This window comes from Capra hircus, chromosome 16, assembly GCF_001704415.2.
Source record: "Capra hircus breed San Clemente chromosome 16, ASM170441v1, whole genome shotgun sequence".
NCBI classification, from domain to species: domain Eukaryota; kingdom Metazoa; phylum Chordata; class Mammalia; order Artiodactyla; family Bovidae; genus Capra; species Capra hircus.
Genome location: NC_030823.1, coordinates 72,398,562 through 72,411,660, shown reverse-complemented (window position 1 = coordinate 72,411,660; position 13,099 = coordinate 72,398,562). Strand labels below are relative to the sequence as shown.

The 13,099-nt window shown below is 46.2% G+C and overlaps 1 long non-coding RNA gene across 1 annotated transcript; it reads right to left on the bottom strand.

Annotated features, from left to right (window-relative positions):
- On the bottom strand, positions 3,814–12,294 carry LOC108637758. Its single transcript, XR_001919257.1, has 3 exons — positions 12,136–12,294; positions 11,513–11,559; positions 3,814–3,953 (listed from the first exon to the last, which is right to left on the bottom strand). It is a non-coding gene; the product is annotated as an uncharacterized LOC108637758 (long non-coding RNA).

Sequence of the window (13,099 nt, the reverse complement as noted above, 5' to 3'; positions counted from 1 at the left end):
CTTAGTTCCCCAAGCAAAGGGATTGAACCTGTGATCCCTGCGGTAGAAGCACAGAGTCTTAACCACTGGACCACCAGGAAACTCTCCTCCAGTGATGCTGTTAAAGGGCTCACTGGCCCCTTCATGCTGCTGCTGCCCCGCAACCTCCCCCACTCTCACCAGCTCTCTCCCCACCCCCAATCTGAACAATGAGAAATGTCTTCCAGTTCTCCAAACCCCTTGAGCCTCTGCACAGACCGCAGAACCTCTGGGTCTCTGCACAAACCATTCTTGTTGCCTAGAGCAGTGCTGGCCAGTAGGAAAACACCAGAAGAACTCGAGCCACTTATACCATCTTAAATTTTCTAGTGGCCACACTGAAAAAAAAAAAAGTAGGAATAGGTGATCTTATCGCTAATAATACACTTTATTTAATTCAAAATGTCGAGCTTTCCTGGTGGCTCAGGGGTACAGAATCCACCTGCCAGTGCAGAAGACACAGGTTCAATCCCCAGGTGGGGAAGATCCCCTGGAGAAGAAAAATGGCAACCCGCTTCACTGTTCCTGCCTGGAAAACTCCATGTGCAGGGGAGCCCAATGGGCTACAGTTCATGGGGTGGCAGAGTCAGACACACTGAGCAACTAAACAGCACCCAAAATGTATCCAGCATTCAACATGCGATTAAGATAATAAAATACTGAGATAATTTACATTCTTTTCCACACCACGTCTTCAAAGACTAGTATGTATTTTACACCTATTCAGTTCAGTTCAGTTCAGTTCAGTCGCTCAGTCATGTCCAACTCTCTGCGACCCCATGAATCACAGCATGCCAGGCCTCCCTGTCCATCACCAACTCCCGGAGTTCACTCAGACTCGCGTCTATCGAGTTAGTGATGCCATCCAGCCATCTCATCCTCTGTCGTCCCCTTCTCCTCCTGCCCCCAATCCCTCCCAGCATCAGAGTCTTTTCCAATGAGTCAACTCTTCTCATGAGGTGACCAAAGTACTTGGGTTTCAGCTTTAGCATCATCCCTTCCAAAGAAATCCCAGAGTTGATCTCCTTCAGAATGGACTGATTGGATCTCCCTGCAGTCCAAGGGACTCTCAAGAGTCTTGTCCAACACCACAGTTCAAAAGCATCAATTAGCACATGCCAATTTGGACATGTCATATTTTCAAGTGCTCAACAGCCACATTTAGCTAGTAGCGATGATAGTGGTAAAGAACCCGCCTGCCAATGTAGGAGGCATAAGAGATGCAGATTCGATCCTTGAGTCGGAAGATCCCCTGGAGGAGGCATGGCACCCCACTCCAGTGTTCTTGCCTGGAGAATCCCATGGACAGAGGAGGCTGGTGGGCTACAGCCCATGGGGTCGCAGAGGATCGGACACGACTGAATCAGCTGAGCACAGCACAACAGAGTGGGCAGCGCCCCAAGCACCCTGCTTCTGCTCGGTCTGGGACCGTGCCCACTCTTCAGGCTCAGCGGGAAGGGCACTGTCTCTAGCTGCATCCAGGGGCCCTCCTCTGTGACCCCACAGTCCCTAAGAGCCCCTGCAGTCACTCTCACATGGAAGTGCTAAAGCCTGTGTTCTAATCTGAATCCAAGACCATAAGCTCCATGAGGACAAGAACCACACTGGCCTGGTGTAGCACTGAGCTCCTAGTCTGGGCCCAGCAGCAGACATATATTGTATGTACCAATCAGTGTCTGTTGAAGGAAGCAGAGAAATCTCATGCGTCCTCACCCACTACTGGGAGGCACTATGATGATCTGAAATCCTTTGTTCAGTTCAGTTCAGTCGTTCAGTCGTATCCAACTCTTTGCGACCCCGTGGACTGCAGCATGCCAGGCTTCCCTGTCCATCACCAGCTCCTGGAACTTCACAACCTCCCTGTCTTTCACCAACTCCCGAATCTCTCAAAATCCCGAGAGATTCCCCTTTGCCTCACCCTTCCTTTCTACAACATCTGCATGTACACACACACACATACACACTCATCACACACACAACTTCACACTTACAAACACTGTTGCGCTGAAACACATATACACACACACACACACGCACGCATGCCATACACTCTCGAACTCATGCTCAGACACATATCCACACACTCATGCACTCACACGCATTGCATACTTAAGACACATGCTTACCCCCAGGCATATTACAGAGGTTGGAGGGGCATCCAGAGAGGTGTTTTACCTGCTCTAGGTCACACAGCACACCTGGGGCAGGACTGGGACCGCATCCCAAGGCGACCGCCCGCATCCAGGCAACCAGGCTGCCTCTCGCTGGACAAGCAGGACCGCAGGCAGCGCGAGTGTGTCCGGGCGCATCCAGGCGACCAGGCTGCCTCTCGCTGGACAAGCAGGACCGCAGGCAGCGCGAGTGTGTCCGGGCGCATCGATAGTGATTCCTGCTTGCTGCCAGCCAGCAACTGATGCCAGAACCAGCCATCAGTTAGGGACACTCCTGGGCTCCTATGCTCTTAGGACCAGTCTCCCTAGCTGCACTGCCTCCGAGAGAAACACCGCTGATTCCGAGGGCAAGCACACTGGCGCAGCAGGGGGTTCGGTTCGACTTGCCAAGACCTGGCACCTTATCATCCTAGCAAGGTGAGGGGCCAAACACCTCAACAATCCAATCACTCCCAGTCTCCTAGAAGACAGGCAAAACTTGTAGCCTAGGTTGAGGAGAGTTACAGATGATGTCTTAGAAAAGTAATCTTAAAGCTGAAGCACACAACTGTGCTATGTGGTGGTGGTGGTGTAGTCGCTCGGTTGTGTCCGGCTCTTTGTGACCCCATGGACAGCAGCCCTCCAGGCTCCTCCATCTATGGGATTCTCCAGGCAAGAACACTGGAGTGGGTTGCCATTTCCTTCTCCATGCGCTGTGTGACCTAAGGCAACTAAAAGACCTCTCTGGGCCTAGTACCACCCTCTATACTTTGTGTGAGTGTAGGTGTGTGTGGATGTATGTGAGTATGTAAGTCAGTGTGACTGACTGTGAGTATACATGGATTTTTCTGCATTTGTGAGTCTGTGAGTCCTATTTGTGTGTGAGTACAAGAGTATGTGTAAGTGTGGAGGTGTGTGAGAGAACGTGTGGGAGTATACAGCGGATATGAGCTTGTAAGTCTATGTGCATGTGTACGTGTGTACATACACATATAGATGTTGGACAAAGACATTCAACGTGTATGGGTTTTCCTAGGGGTCCGCAGATACGGTTACTTTTATCAGTTGCAAGTCCTCAAATTTCTGGTTCCCTATTTTCATCCTCCCCCATTTTAATCACCCTTCTCCTGTTTTTACAAAAGAGAAGTGTTTCCTTCACCCATTCCCAACTCCATTATGGTGTCTCTATAGGATGTAAAATCCTTCACTGCACCAAACAAAAAGGACAGTTAAAGATATTAGCTTGGTGAATGAAGGCGCAAGAACCTCACCTTGGGACTTCCATCCCTTCCCTGTTTCATCCATTCTTTAGGTAAAAGAAAGCCACATCCTACATGGTGGATCCTTAGAGAAGTGACTTTTTAAAAAAAATTTTATTGGAGGATAATTGCTTTACAATAACTGTAGTGCTGGTTTCTGCCATACATCAACATGAATCAGCCACAGAAGTACTTATGTCCCCTTCCTCCTGAGCCCCCCTCCCCCCTCCCACCACACCCCGCCCCTCCAGGTTGCCACAGAGCACCAGTCTGAGCTCCCTGTGCCATACAGGTAACAGGTATGTTTCCCTGCCGCTCTCTCAACTCATCCCACCCTTTCTTTCCCCCATCGTGTCTGCAAGTCTGTTCTCTGTCTCTGTCTCTGTTGCTGCCTGCAGACAGGTTCATCAGTGGCATTCGTCAGATGCATTGTGGAATTCACGCAGTGGGTATGCTGGCATTTGGGGTAAGGACCGCAGCTCTGCATTCCTTAAGTCTTGTCGAAACTGCGTGGCTTTGACAGAGTCTGGGGAGAGTGAAGGAAAGACAACGTTGTAAGCACTATTGAAGGCTAAACATGGCTTTCCCTCACCCACCATAGCAAAGAAAAGTGATCCTTCCCAACTTCTCTCAATACTCAATCCTAGGATGAGCCAAAACCAAACAGCAAAGAACAACAAAACCTCTGAGCCGCCGCACCAGCACAGGTTTGTAACACGGATTCTTTTAAACACAACTGAAGCGTTTTCAGGGGCTACTGAAGTTGGGAAGTTGTACTGGATATAACCCACAGATAAAAGTTTCATGTGATTTCTTTTAAATGCAGTGTGCGTTATTTCATAGGTTGTTAAAATCTATTTTATCAAGTAATATAGTGAGATATGTGTTCCAGTTACAATCAATCCTGAGATTACTTCACCTTATAAGATGTTTAAATATTTTCCCTCCTACAACTCCTATTAATCAAGAAAGAAAATTAAATGCTAGCTGCCGATACACTCATTTTTAGCAATATATACCTTTTCCTCTCATTAAATGTGTTAGAAAATTTATCTCAATGTCTACGAAATTAAAGGAGTTATTTCTGTGTTTTCATACAAGATTCTTATTTATTTCCAAAAATTAATTCTAAAGTTCAGTACCTACAGAATTACTCAGAAAATGCCACACTTTTTCATCACGCTTTTTGTTTCATAAATAACTTGAATTTGGGCACAAAACATTGAATTACGACAAACTGATGAAAAACAGTGAATGAGTTTATTCTTGTTTCTACAACTTTTCAGGAAATAGATTAATTATATTCTTCATGACCTTCATCTTGTCTGCTTTGAATAATCATTTTTACAAGATTAGGAGCAGTCATTTTTATGGTAGGTTTCATAATATCCCCCAAAATGTACTATAATGTTGATTTGAATTAAAAATTTGTCAGACGTTTGCTTAGAGAAAGTAAATCTCTTTTGTAGATTGGGTTGACAAGAAAGACTACTGTTGCTAAATAGATTACGCATTTTCCATAAGTCAAAAGGGCTAAATCTGAGCTCTAAGGTTTTAGCCAAAAGGTATTTAAACATGTTATAAAATAGAAGTATTTTATTTCTTAAAATTGCATTGGGAAAAGTGGATTGAAATTAATGATATTTTAATTTTCCAATTTTTATAAATAAATTGAACTAGACAAGGTGAAAAAATAGCAGATGTAGTTAACAGTCATTGAATAAATTTTAGAAAAGTCTTTAGGATAGTCTCAGAAATTGAAAAAGTGAATGGTTCTAATGATGGATAACAAATGCCTTAGGAAGCCTTTTCTTTTTCAACAAAATTGAAGGAGAAAATAATTTTTGAAGATGGATCACTGTGTGATTTTGGGGGCATTTAATCCAAAAAGATTTCAAATAATTAATGAAGTTATCAAAATATCTCCTGTTCCTATCTACTTACTCACATTAGTAAGATTTGTCAGTGTTCACATCTAAGAAAAACAAAGCAAACAGTCTTTAGAAAAGAATAGAATTTATTTTTTTAATTTAAAAAAATAGCATTGATGTGGCTCCCTTTTTCATTCTAGCAATATGTAATACTTGTTATCCAACTAGGACAATCCCATTAACCACATTAAGAAATGTAGCCACAATGAATTTTTATTATTTAATTTACTATTGACAAAATTTATGTTATATATACTATATTTTGATTTTTGGTACACTGATAATAATTATAATGATCACTCATTCAAGAAACAATTTTAATATTTAGAACTTTATGGAAATATTTTAATATTAAAAACATTATATACAACAATGTGTATATATTTAACACTACCTAAAAATGGTTACAGTTATAAGTTTTATGTGTTTTTTAACCACAATTAAAAATAAGTTTTTTTTAAATTTCTGACACATATAACACAGATATAGTATTATTTCAGAAATGTATAGTCAATAGTCAATAAAGAATTATCCAATACAAAAACTTACTATATTAGAATAAAATTCTGAGAGAGAACAGAAAGACAAGTGTAAGAAGGAGAATGAAATCAAATTCTTACTGTTAAAATTTACTCACAGGCTTTTTAAATGGATGAAGGTGGATATCAAATCATTATGGTATTTAGATTCCAAAGAATATATTTAACAAGTGATGATAGTTTCATTTAAAGCGTCCATATTTATGATATGCTGAAATCATACCCTCTGAAATGATTTCAACTTATGGAGAAAATTGTAGACATTTACTTAAGGATGTTGGAGGCGCCACCTAGATTTTAGGGTGCGTTTTTGGAAGGCATATGAGCAAAACGTAAGGGCACTACCTCTGAGTCAGGGGGTGGGGGAGGGGTCCTGGCAGCAGAGGCCAGCTCTAGGTTTCCTGCAGAGTCGGGCTTGTCTGCCTTGTTCTTCTACCTAATTCCTTAAGGGCATTTCTGTTTTCTAAAGAAAGCAGTGACTCTGTGGACCAAGAGCTTTCAAAGGCTTGGGACCCCCCTCTGGCTCTGTCCGCTATTACAGCAGTCTTTATGTTCAACTGGAAGCCCCTCTAAGCCAGGTTTTTCATGCATAGACTGATGTATTCATTTAGGAAGGAGAGAGTGTGGGGACTTTGATTTATTGAACATCTACCATGTGCCAGATACTGTGCAGGATGTTTATATATATGTGATTTCATTTATTAATAGGAATAATTAAGGTTACGATATATAGTTATTATTATTATGGTGAATACTTACTATGTACAAGACATGAAAGGGCTTCTCAGGTAGCACAGTGGTAAAGAATCTACTTGCTAATGCAGGAGACACTGGTTCGATCCCTGGATTGGGAAGATCCCCTGGAATAGGAAATGGCAACCTGCTCCAGCATTTTTGCCTGGGAAATTCCACAAGCAGAGGAGCCTGGTAGGCTACAATCAGTAGGTTCGCAGAGTTGGACATGACTGACAGGCACACACCGACGCATACCAGACACTAAATTGTAAGCTTTACATGAGTGATCGTAATCAGTCTTTACAGTAATCCTACAGGGCAAGAGTTACGATCATTCCGATTTTACATATGAGAAAAATAAGGCTCAAATGAATCTTTCAATATTAATCAACAGCTAGTAGGTGAAAAGGCCTGATCATGACATCAAAGTCCACACTTCTGACCCTAAGTGTTGTCACGCCCACTTAAAGAGACACTCAGAGGGGTTAAACTTGGGCAGGTAGAAATCGCTAAGTCCCAGGTCAATCTGACTGATTCACTCCCTATTTTGTTCCAGAAAAGCATCCAGGCACTTCCTGATAACTACAAATACTCCTTTTTTACTAGAATTCTCCAAATACATTAGTCATCCTGCGTCTCCGCCAATTTCATAATGTGGATAGAATTGATTCTATTATAATTATTCTTTTTTATAATTGATTTTTAAATTATCATCATTCTATAATTACTACCCCTCACTTTTTGTTTTCTTCCTGCAAATGAGAAAACTAAACCACCCAGAATCTTCCCTGAAACTTGCCCTGACCCCCAGCATCTGACAGACTCCAGATCGGAGCACACCTAACAGCTGTGAAAAAGAAACCAAGGCGGCTGACGGACCGGCCCCCAGAGCACACAGGGCTGCAACAGCTGGGCCGGGCGGGAAGCCCTTCACACTCTCTGCGCTCTCGGACAGCAGCGCAGGCGAGGGCTCCAGACTGACCCGTCCCATCGGGCGTGCCTATCTGTCCACAGTCTCACTCAGTCTTAATCAGGAAGCCTTCCATCCCCAGGCCAAGAACGGGCCGTGCCTACAGGTCTCGAGAAAAGAGAGGAGTGTGGGGTTCACCCCTCGCTGTCATTGCCTGAACAGGATACTTGGTTCTTCACTGGACTTTGCAAAAGGGCCTTTTGGGGTTTTTTCCACTAATTATGCCCCAGGCAATGGCTGGGAGATTGGGGGACGGGAGGAACACTTAAACTTAATGTAATACTCACAAAACGCCACACCCAGACTGAACCCTGTGGGAGCCCGAGCTGCGGACAGGCGCGCTCGCACAACGGAGAGGGAGCAAGTCTAGACTTCTCTGGGGTTTGCCTACTGATACTCCCAGAATTCCCCTGCCTACCTGGGAATGTGCATCACAGGGAGGAATAAATGGTCTCATACTGCTGCTTTTTTTTTTTTTTTTTAAGGATTAGAAGAGAAGAAATAGCTTTTGTTTTCTTTTTTTCCCAGTTGGCTAACCATGACATTCGACCTACAGGCTTAGAAAACAACTTGAGTAGCAGTGTGAGTGATTAGACAAGACAACAGCCTGGGGTATTCTCTTACGGAAGAGGGGAAGCCCAGGCTGTCTTTTCTTCTAAAGTGTGTGGCAATCATCAGAAAAGAGCAGCTGTCAAACTCGCCTCCTGCCCCAGTGGGGCTGCGAGGCTGCTGCCATCCTTATTTAATTGGTTTATTAATCTTACAACGCAATACAAACCTCTGTCTCTCTGCTTCCCTGGTTAACCAGGCTTGGGTTTTGTAAATATGTTTAAATAAGCTCCAAAACCCACAAGGCTTCTCTCCTCTTGGTTACAGGCTCCCGTCAGGCTAGACCCCAGCCAGAACTGAAATGAATAAATGGCTGTCCCTCCCAGTCCATCTGCTCCCTTTTCAGGGTGGCGAAGTGAGGGCAGGACATTTGCAGGGAAGAAATGTCCTTCACCTCATCGGAAGTTTACTGTGCTCCTTGGCGGGAGGGCTGCTGTTCCATGCAGAAGCATGAATTAAGAAGTCAAGAGGAAGAGGAGAGAAAAGGACACCGTTCAAACCTTTATATATACATCACTCCTTCCAGCCTCCCGTACTTGTTGGGAAGGAGATCTAGCTAACAAAGGAGCAGCCCTTTTGTAGGACTCTGTGAACTCCTGAAGACAATGCCCATCAGGGAAAGAAGAGGAAATGTGAGGCCGAAGGGAGAGATAGAGATGGAGGGATTGTCCAGAGACGGGTCTGGGTAAAAACGTACATGCGCTACAACTAACTGTGTGTTAACAGCTGCGTGCTCATCTGTCTCACCCGATACACTGTGAGGCCCAGCAGGCTCGGACTAGCACCAAGCACAATGCAAAGAACTTAGTTTTGAAGGAGGAAAATAAGCAAGGAAGGCAGGAAGCATAAACGTAGAGAGGGAAGAAAAGCAGGAAGTGCGTGGACAGATGAATGGACGAAGGGATGGATGGAGAGGGGATGACAGAGTAGAAGAGTGGATGGGTGGATGGATGAATGAGGTAATAAGGATTTGGATGAGAAACTACACTCTTTACAGCCTCTGTGGCTCCAGAAAACCAAGCAATGGTGTTTCTTTCTCAGATTGTTCTATTGGAAAACTCTCTTTTCTAGGAGAATCCCCAGAAAGTGTGATCAGAGACAGCTTAGGTGACGTACAGCACCCAAACAATGCCAGCAAGAAGGAAAAAAATCCCCATATGTCTCCCAGTTATTTTGAAAACAAGATGCTAAACAACTCGCTGCTTGGGTTATAGAGGTTATCTTTACTTACTCACCTGTTTGTTTCACTGAATTGTGTCCAAAGGACTTCAAGCACCCAGAGGAAGCAAAACTGCAAAACCTAAATCTACCATCTGGACACTTCTAAACATCTGGATGTTTGGCATCACGTTGACCACAACTCAGAGTGTTATGGCTGTGGAGTTATAGCCCAGAGCAGCAGTAGGGCGAAGGAGGAAATATAAACTAGAGTGTTTAGAGTGATCATCTGTACAGATGTGAGAGCTGGACCACAAAGAAGGCTGAGCACCAAGGAACTGATGCTTCTGAACTGTGGTGTTGGAGAAGACTCTTGAGAGTTCCTTAGACTGCAAGGAGATCCAACCAGTCCATCTTATGGAAATCAGTCCTGAATATTCCTTGGAAGGACTGATGCTGAAGCTGAAACTCCAATACTTTGGCCACCTGATGAGAAGAAGTGACTCATTGAAAAAGATTCTGATGCTGGGAAGGATTGAAGGCAGGAGGAGAAGGGGATGACAGAGGATGAGATGGTTGGATGACATCACTGACTCAACGGACATGAGTTTGGTCAAGCTCTGGGAGTTGGTGACAGACAGGGAAGCCTGGTGTGCTGCAGACCATGGAGTCGCAAAGAGTCAGACACGACTGAGCGACTGAACCACAGCAACAGACGGATCGCACATTCTAGGGTGCCCGTGAATGTCCAGATTTCAACTACTCTGAACCACAGTCAAACCATATCTCCACTTCCATTTGAAAAATGCGGTTGCACAGATAGAAGTGAAAGACAGAGTGTGAGGGAGAAGGGAGAGGGAGGGGAAGAAAGGACAGGGAAGGAGGGCGAGCACTAGGAAAGGAGCTGGCTGGGGCACAGCTCCGAGCAGCGGGACGCGGCAGCTGGGGGCAGCACAGGGCACACGCCGTGCTCCAAAGGGGCGCTCTTTCTGGAGCTGGAGCTGTTCCCCCACCCCAATTCCACGATCCGGATGGAAACAGCCAGAGCACCAGGTCTCCTGGAGTTTGCCTCACCAGTGTCAGTCGCAGCCCTCCTCTTTCTCAGCCCAGCAATCTGGGCCTCCCCACTCTACAGGGAGAAAAACTAAGGCTCAGGAGGGAACAGCATCTATCCAGCTACAAGCGAGAAGGCAGAGGTAAGGGGGAGCTGCCTGCCTCCCGGGCATCTTCACCAGAGGGAGGAGGGACAGAGAAGTCTTGCCTGAAGTCCTCACTTCCCACTGCCCACACATGCATCAGAGAAGAGGCCAGACAGTGGGGAGAGCTAGAGATCGCTTCAGTTCAGTTCAGTTCAGTCGCTCAGTCGTGTCGGACTCTTTGAGACCCCATGGACTGCAGCACTCCAGGCCTCCTTGTCCATCACCAACTCCTGGAGTTTACTCAAACTCATGTCCATTGAGTTGGTGATGCCATCCAACCATCTCATCCTCTGTCGTCCCCTTCTCCACCTGCCTTCAATCTTTCCCACCATCAGGGTCTTTTCCAATGAGTCAGTCCTTCACATCAGGTGGCCAAAGTATGGAGTTTCAGCTTCGGCATCAGTCCCTCCAGTGAATACTCAGGACTGATTTCCTTTGGGATGGACTGCTTAGAAGTCTGAAAAAGATCAGCATGGAAACACACACACACGCACACACCCGCACACATACACATGAACACATATACCGAATGTCCTTAAGAGTCATTTTACTTTAAACCCATTAAAAGAAAAATCTCCTCCCTGCCTGCCAACCTTGCCTGCTCTCAGCCATTCCCGGCTTACTCTGATGTGTTTTTGTTTTCTGTCCAGGGTGATTGATTACAGAAGAGCAAATTAGCTCCCACTGCTTTCAAGATGCATTTCCTCTCTTACAGAGAAGACGGTGTGAGCATCACTTCTCTCTCCCCTCTGCTTGCCTGGCTGCTGGCTGCAGTCACTGCAACGTCAGGGAGGCTTCCTCAGCAGGGAGGAGGGGCACAGGCTCTCGGAGAGTCCCCAGCCCTCCCTAGTGCCCAGGCCTGCACCCACCATGCCCCCCGCCCCCGTCTCCTCTTCTTAGCCCCCAGGGCATCACTCTGCTTACTCCAGGCTACGTTTACCTACCTCTATGCTTGGACCTGTGCATCCAGCTGCCTGGCTCAGAGTGGACACTGTTGAATGAACAAGTAAATGATGGGTGAAGGATAAACACTAAGATCTCAGCTTAATGAAACAGACGCTCTCCCTCGCCCCCGCCCCAGCCGCTCTGGGCCATACTGCTCAAAGTGCCCAGCCTGGACCAGAAGCATCGGGAATCACCTGGGAGCAAGGTTTCCAGGATTCCAGGTCATCTAGACCCAGATCCGACCTTGAGAAGCATTGCTACGTGCTGCTAAGTGGAGGCAGGCTGGTGGACAAGATGACCCCTTAAAAACCCTTATTGCCTTCTGTGTGTCCCCAGTCAACATGGCAGATATCAGATGGCTATGGTCATGGAAGGCTTAGCTTGGGGTCATAACAGCCAGAGCGCTGGCCTAGGAGGGGAAAGGTGGAGTTTCATCTCTTCCTCTCTGTCTAGCCCTTCCTGCTGTTCTGCTCCTGTGGGGGTCCCAGCTGACAGATCCAAAGCACAGCATGGCTTTGCTCTAACTAATTGCCAACAGTTGGCTGCAGCTACATTCCTGATTCAAAAAGCCTCATTAATCTCCTAATGCCAGTGTAGCCACAGCTGCTAATGGTGCTCTCACCTCCCAGCACCCAGTTCCCGGGGGGCTGTGGGGGGATGTCCTGGCTCCTTCTGGCAGCAGAACAGCAGGAAACAGCTTCCTTCTTCGAGGCCTCAGCCGGTGCCTGGGGACAGGGAGCCAGGCTGGTGTGGAACCCGGCTGAGCCCTGCCTCTGGCTGAAGTGGCCCTAGGAGGCCTGCCCCAATGCTAGGCCATCCGTAGGCCAGGAGCCCTGGAGTGATTCAGGCAGTGTAAGAGTGGATTCCAACAACCCCGGGGGAAGGGTATCTGCAGCCTCTGGGGTGAGCTGAGCTGCCCTCTCACGGCCAAATTAAGAAGTCTGTCCCTTTATCCCTTGGGTATAGGGATATCTACCTTGGAAGACCTTGCAGGATGCTTGGAGGCATGGAAGAGGTACATTCTTGGAAATTCATGGTGGTGAAGACCTGAAGAAGTTCAGAGCTTCTTTCCAAGACTTGAGTCTGAGGCTCGAACATAGACTTGAGTCTTAGGCTTCTCCTGTGGCTCAGAGAACAGGATTTAAATGTTCTCCTGCTTCTCCTCTTCAAAGTTCTGCTTCCGTGGATTTGCCTTGCCAAGAACATAAATTCTTAAGGGAAGGGATTGGTTGTGTTTTTCACACCTGGTTCCTGGTACCTGGCCCTGCTACCCCATCAGCCATCTGCCTAGATTCACACCAAGGAGGTAAAGAAGAGAATGCAAGGGAGGAAGAAGAGAAAGAAAGAAAAGACAGGGAAGGAAAGAGAGCAAGGGAGCTCTCAGGGGGCAGGTCTCTGAGCAGCGAGAATATGATGAATGTTAAGAATAAGATGCTTAATGAAGGCCAGTGCCAACACATCCATCCTGCAGCTGTGGGACTGGTCCAGATGGGTGAGCTACTCACTAGCCATGGGACTGAGCTGGGCCAGCTTAGGGCTTTATCCTCTTTCTTCTTTTAACGTTTTAATGTGAAAATTTTCAGACA